Raw genomic sequence first — 7,960 nt, 5'->3', positions numbered from 1 at the left:
GTTACAATCGGGGAGGTTGTTAATCCAAGGAAAGTGTAGCACTAAATACTCCTCCAGGTGGAGAAGCCTCTTACAGCAGTGAAGCACAAAAACAACGAAGATAATCTAGAAATAAAGCGTACAAGTGTTGGAAATGAATTGCTTGAGTTGATTGAAAGCTTCTGGACCAAGGCTGTATTTATAGCCTTGGTTGGGGCACCCCGAAGGGTTCCGGGCGCCCTGGGGGATAAAATTTTATCCCTTACGCACGGATCTCGGTTTGACCAAGATCTGGATATAATTTAGGTCCGGGCGCCCGGAAGGGTTCCGAGCGCCCTAGACTGTTTCGGGCGCCCGGAAGCCCAAAGTTAATAGGAGTTGACTTTTTCGGTCCGCTCGCCTTGGTCCGGGTCTTTCACTCCGATTTCATTCGCTTGGGTGATCTCTGCCATTCGGAATAGGGCTCACCCGAACCCAACTTCCGGTCTTCTCGAGCAGGCTTCTGCTCCAGCTTCTCGTCCCTCGGAATCGTCGCGTGCTTCCTTCTCGTCCGCCAGCATACTCATCCGCAGTCTTCATCCCTCAGTCGCACCCCGTGCCAACCTTCTTGCTAACTACGTCTCTTGCTCCCCGAGCAGTCTTCCACTCCAGCTTCTTGTCCCTCGGAACCACCGCACACTTCCTTCTCATCCGCCGGTATACTCTTTCTGCAGCACCTCATCCCTCGGACGCACCGCGTGCTGTCCTTAGACACAAGGTTAAAAACACACAAGACCTAACTTAACTTGTTAATCACACCAAAACAACCTTGGGGTTCCAACAATAAAGCATTCTTACAATCTAAGCACAAGATAAAGAAGAAGAAATGATTATCGAGGAGATTGTCGGTGTCTTCGGGATGTTTCCTTACTCTGGAGGTGGATGGATTGATGAAGAAAGAGCCTCTTAGGTTTTCCCTAGAGGGGGAAACCCTTCCCTATAGAGAGGGGTGGAGCCCCAAACCAAATATATCATCTAAGGGAAGAAATCCTCTTATATAGGCAAGGGGGTCGTGCCCCCTCGTGTTATCTGCCACACAGTCATGCCTAGAGTCATGGTCAGGGCATGTATGCCATGGCCCAAAGCAGGCATGGCCTGGCCATGGCTTTCTCTAGATGGATGAGGCATAACTGTACCTTTTGGAACGGGCGACTTATGTCTTTTTCTGAAATGGGAGGCACGGTCGTGCCTTAGGGCATGGTTGGGTCATGTGTTCTTCTGTAAGGAGAGACATGGTCATACCTTGGGGTATGGCCGAGTCGTGTATTCAGCTGAGGATGAGGTAAGACTTGCCTGTGTTTTTCTAGTTGGAGACACTAGAGAGGCACACAGTCATGCCAAGGGGCATGACAAGGTTTCTAGATCTTCACAAGTTGCTTCAATGTGTGTCTTTTCTCTATTTTTGCTCCAAATGACATCCCATCAATCAAAACATGCAAAGAGTAGATCTCTGAACAAATAAAATGGAAGTATGATATAAATAATAAAATAGGGTGCAACAAATATAGATTATATTAATGAAATAAAAGTAGATGCACATCAAACAATGCTTAGAAACATATATAACCTACGCACATTACACCCCCAGATTTAAACCTTTATTTATCCTAAAGTAAAAAAACTATATCTAAACTCATGTGGTTAAATAGTGCATCGTAATATCTAGTATGAAATTAGTCTAATCCTATTAAATGATTTCATTGGTGAGTAAAATATAAAAATAGTTTGAATATAACCTAAGAAATAATTCTTTGTGATTCATGCAATAAGTGGCCTAAATTTTTTAAGTTTCAATCCGTAAGCCTAGTCAAGTTATCACAGGACCATGTTTCTTATGCTTTCAGCGATAGACATGATAGACACGTACCTACCACATGAATGGTTCATATCTCTCCAACTACATAAGGTCTCAAAGGATTACTTGGAATCAAGAGAAATCTAACATTTATTTCTCCAGTAACCTAACTAGGTCTCAAAGGGTAAATTGTTAGTTTCCACTCACGACAACTATTTTCTATCCCTTATTCATATTATTTTTTTTATGCTTTAAAACTATAGAACTAATACATATGCAAATATACAAATGTAAATGCATGAATTTTGATTTTTTTCATGCGAGTTTCCATAATCCGAGATCATCTAATAACCAAAATGTAATTGAGAGATTACTTTAGAAATATAAGTATTAGTCCAGTTCTATGAATCATGACTATTTTCAGAGTTATCTACCTTCAAAATTAGACAGTGTAAAAAGATCTTAAAATAAGGTCAATCCTTTAAGTCTTACAATAAAAACATTACTCACTTCATGCTATCATGGATAGAAAAAGATAGATTAGTAAACATACTAGCACCATAAGTCAATAATAAACTATATGAAATCTAGAATAAGCGTGCTAGTATTTTTTGTATTAAGGAACAAACAATCATGACGTGATGTATGATGCAACTAGGTAAATTTATTATGCAATATGAAATATATAAAAACTAAACTACAACCCAACACATCCCCTAGACTTAAACTTTTAATTGTTCCAATAAAAATTATTAGCTTCCACTCACGACAACTATTTTTTTTATTTCTTATTCATTTGATTTTTCTTTTTCTTTTTTTTTTTCCATTTTTTAGTTCTTTAAAAGTGTAGCAATAAAACAAATGCAAATATGTAAATATAAATACAGAAATTTTAATTCTTCTAAGTGAGTTTTCATAATCCGAGATTATCCAATAACCAAATATAATTAAGAGGTCACCTTAGAAACACAAGTACTAATCCAGTTTTATGAATCATGACTATTTTTAGAGTTATCTGCTATCAAAACTAGGCATAGTATATAGAGATCCTAAAACAAGGCCAATACTTAAACTCTTACAATAAAAACATTGCTCACTTCATTCTATCATAGATAGAAAAGGATAGATCACTAAATATACTAGCACCATAAATAACTAATAAATCACATAAAATCTAGAACGAACATGCTACTATTTTGTATTAAGGAGCAAACAATCATGATGTGATGTATGATACAACTAGGTAAATTTATTATGCAATAAGAAATATACAAAAACTAAACTACAACCCAACACATCCCCTAGACTTAAACTTTTCATTGTTCTAATCTCTGTACTTAGTTTTTCTTGTCCACTTTCTTCTTGTAGAATTCAAAGTTGTGGAGGAGTGAAAATTACATAGAGGAAAATATCTTAAGAACATGAAAGCCTCAATCATTTGGAACTCATCACTTGCTAACTTCTCTTACTTCAAATCTCCTCAATAGTACATTTCTAGTTTTCATTGGGATAATGAAAATTTTAAGTCTGGCGAATGTGTTGGGTTTAGTTTAGTTTTTGCTTATTTCTTTTTGTATAATATAATTTTTCTAGTTACATCATTATCACATCATGATTATTTATCCCTTAATACAAAATACTAGCATATTCATTCTAGATTTCATGTGGTTTATTAGTTATTTATGGTGCTAGTATATTTAGTGATCTATCTTTTTCTATCTATGATAGCATGAAGTGAGCAATATTTTTACCATAAGAGTTATAGTATTAGCCTTGTTTTAGGATCTCTATATACTATGCCTAGTTTTGATAGTAGATAACTCTAAAAATAGTCATGATTTATAGAATTGGATTAGTACTTGTGTTTTTATAGTGACCTCTTAATTATATTTTGATTACTGGATAATCTTGGATTATGACAACTCACTTCAAAGAATTAAAATCCTTGCATTTGCATTTATATATTTGCATTTGTGTCAGTGATACACTTTTAAAACACCAAAAAAATAAAAAAAAAATGGAAAAGAAAAATCAAATGAATAAAGGATAAAAAAATTATTGTGAGTGGAAACTAATAATTTACCATTTGAGACCAAGTTATGTTACCGGGGAAATAAATGTTATGTTTATCTTGATTCTGAGTACTCCTTTGAGACTTTATGTAGTTTTAGAGATATGAACCTTGTGTGTGGCAGGTAAGTGTCTATCACTAGAAGCACAAGGAACACAATTTTATGATGACTTAACTAGACTTACGATTGAAACTTGAAAAACATAGACCACTATTGCACTGAGCATGGAGAACTATTACTTAAGTTGTACTCAAATAACTTTTGTATCTTGCTCATCAATGAAATCATTTGATAGGATTAAATTGACTTGCTAGAGATTATAATGCACTATTTAACCACATGAGTTTAGATGCAGTTTTTGCTTGAGAACAAATAAGATTTAAGTCTGGGGGTGTTATGTGTGTAGATTATATACACTTTTATGCATATTTTGATGCACATATATTTTTATTTCATGAACATAATCTATGTTTATTGGACCATATTTTATTATAATACCATATTTCTACTCATTTTATTTAGAGATATACTTTTTACTTATTTTCATTGATAGGATGCAATTTAGAGCAAAAATGGAGCAAAAGACTCACATTGGAGCAACTTGTGAAAAATCATGCTTAGGCCGTGTGAAACCGCATGGTGGTGTATTCTTACCCATGACAAAGCAAGCTCAGGCCATGTAAAACCACATGACCATGCCCCCCACTAGAGGAAAATCAAGCTCAAGTCGTGTGAAACCACATGGTCGTGCCCCTTCTCCCATAGCCAGGTTGCACACGACTGCTACGTCACCGCAAGTGCATGGTTACGTCGTTAGTAATACAAAAGATATCGAATCCATAGGGACTACTGATTAAGCACTAGTTAACTTTGCACGATGAGCTATCTAGACAATTGAAGGTTAATTGGAAAATAGAGAGTGAAGAAAAGAGAGAATGTAAAGAGTAGAGAAAGAGGGAGAGTTGGGTTTAGGGATGGATAGATACTAGGATTTCAGTTTCACTATGATGCTAGTTAATGACCCTATGCATTATTCATCTCCTTACCTACATTCTTATGCACATGTAGAAAGTTACCGGCTCTCCCCTGCAGTGAACAATCGGCAGGGTAGTTAGATCAACATCCCTTACAATTAAATAGGAATGATTCCTATGAAGTCCGTTAGCGAGGTCTTCCTGTCACTAGCATTCCTCGGTCATACAACATAGGAACACATGCACTACTTAATAAACATAGAGATGAGGATTACAATTGACTACGACTACCTACTTCCTTGTAGAGAATTGCTTCTCCTTTCAAGGTAACCCCCTAGACATCCATTAGCGGGGCGGCTTGTCACTGACACCCCTCGGTCATACGATCTAGGGGATCCCTCTACGGGATCCACAATCAATCCACATATACATATTTGCACCATTCAGACACTTCATCAAACACATAGAATGCGAAGACTGGCCGGATAATGGAAGGTGAAAGTAGTAGGATTAGTGGGGGATCAAATCCTCACCCCCACCACTATAATGGGGTGGTGGGATAATGGAAGGTGAAAGTAGTGGGGTTAGTGGGGGACCAAATCTTCACCTCCACCACTATAAATAACCTCACACCTATCAGAGGGAAGGTGGGATCGTAAGAGAAGATGAAACTTCAACAGATTCGTGTTGTGCAAGGAAGAAGAGGTCACCACTGTAGCAACTTCCAAGGAAAGGGTAAGTGGACCCATTACGCAAATTCTGTATTTTTTTTAAAGAAATAGTCTTTTATTCCCTGCAATTAATTTGTTCACTTGTAAACATTTCTGATTACTGATTTCCTTTATTTTCGTAATTTTGGGCACTAGGCTGATCATAAACTAAATGGTAGGAATATGTATTCTGAACATGTCGGACATATGATTTCTGACTTCTGCGATATTTCTGATCTTTGACCTCTCCTCTAGGAGGGATAATTCTAGAGGGCTGATATCAATTAAGCCATGCATAACATGATCCAATTTAAGTGTCCACGTGAAAATCTGTGTCTAAATTCTGTTATTTTACTACTGGTTCTCAAGAATTTTAGTATTTGTGTTGTGTCCCCCACTTGCTGAGTGATTCCCAAATCGCTCACCCCCTTACAAACCATTACAGATAAAGATGAAAGGGGTACCGAGAATGAGATCAAGGATAGAGAGCAAGCCGAGTTCTGGGGATGGTTAACCGACTCAAATTTTAGACAAGAGGACTAGAAATCTGCTGTAGCTACGAATTTCTTAATTTAGTTAGGGGGATGTAATTTAATTTGTGGAGCAGTGAAAATGATGTTCTTTTGTGTTAGGTATGTAAATATTGACATTATGTGGCAATTACTATACTACTGAGGTTGGTTGTTTTCAAACTTTGGGTTGAAAGTAACGCTGATGTCAGCCCCCGGTCGGTCCCAATTGTGGGGTGTGACATAGAAGGCACAACACAAATAAAACATGACATAACACTTCATTGAATAAGAAAATATCCAAATACATAGTTTATACATCCACAATCACATCATACCTACTTTCTACATTCTAGATCTAGAGATCTACTCCATAGAAAAGGAAATACAACTAAAGATGAAGAAAGAAGCAAACTACAACCCAATACAAAGAAGTAGAGAGAGGAGAGTGCTTATCCTTGAAGCGTGGCGTCCTTGGGGGTGTTCCCTTGCTCCAGAGGTGGACGGATCGGCGAAGATGAGGCTTCTAGGGTTCTCCCAAAGGGGATAACCCTTTCTCCAAGGGATGGGGGCAAGCCTCAAGCCAAAGATGAGTGAAAAGGGGAGAAAACCCCCTTTTATAGAGCAAGGCACGGGCACCACACGACCCACTCACATGGCCATGTGGTCCACACGGCCTCACCCGACTTCCTCTCAGGTTGAGTCACACGGTTGTGACCTTCTTCTTCTCTGCCAAAGTCACACGGTTGTGGCCTTCTTCACTTTTGGATTGTTGGCATGGTTGTGTACTGCTTGGTCACGGGAGATTGACACGGTCGTGTGGGTCACACGGTTGGAATAGGATTTACTTTGGGATGGCCACACGACCCAAGCTTAATTTCTTCCAAAGTTGCTCTTATGTGCATTTCTACTCCATTTTCGCTCCAATTTGCATCCTGTCAATCAAAATATGTAAAAAGTAGATCTCTGAACAGAATATAATGGAAGTATGACATTATAATGAAATATGGTGCATTAAACATAGATTATGCTAATGAAATACAAGTAGATGTGCATCGAACATGCATAAAAGTGTATATAATCTATGCACATCACACCCCCAGACTTAAACCTTTGCTTGTCCTTAAGCAAAACCCGCAATCTAGATTTATGTATGTAGATGTCATGTAATAATCCCTAATGAATCAATATAAACATATCATATAGTTTCATTGATGAGCATGATACAAAAATTATTTGAGTGTGACCTAAGTAGAAGTTTTTCGTGCTCAATGTGATGAGTGGCTTAACTTTCTCAAGTGTCTTAACTTTCTAAGTGTCAATCTCTAAGCCTAGTCAATTTTTCATTTAACCATGTTCCTCATACTTCCGACGATAGACACTTACCTGCCACACTCAAGGTTCGTTCCCCACAAAAATGCTATGCATCGTCTACACATGGTGTCAAAAGAATACTCAGTATCAAGAGAAACATAGCATACATTTCTCCAGTAACCTAACTTGGTCTCAAAAGGGTGAATTACTAGTTTCCACTCACGATAACTATTTTTTTATCCCTTATTTTTTTTCTTTCTTTGGATGTTTGCAAAGTATCAAACTTGAACAAACCTTCTTTCATTTTTTTTAGGAATTGATTTTTCTAAATGAGCTTGCATGATCTGAGTTTATCTAGTAACCAAAATATAGTTGAGAGGTCACCATAAAAGCAAGAGTACTAGTCCGGTTCTATGAATCATGACTATTTTCAAAAATATCTATCATCAAAGTCAAGCATAATGTGAAGAAATCCTAAAACTATGCCAACATTCAAATTCTTCTAGTAATAACAATGCTCACTTCATGCTACTATGGATAGGAAAACATACATCAATAGACATACTAG

This window comes from Zingiber officinale, chromosome 2A (assembly GCF_018446385.1).
Source record: "Zingiber officinale cultivar Zhangliang chromosome 2A, Zo_v1.1, whole genome shotgun sequence".
In the NCBI taxonomy this organism is placed as follows: domain Eukaryota; kingdom Viridiplantae; phylum Streptophyta; class Magnoliopsida; order Zingiberales; family Zingiberaceae; genus Zingiber; species Zingiber officinale.
This window is presented reverse-complemented; position numbering follows the sequence as displayed.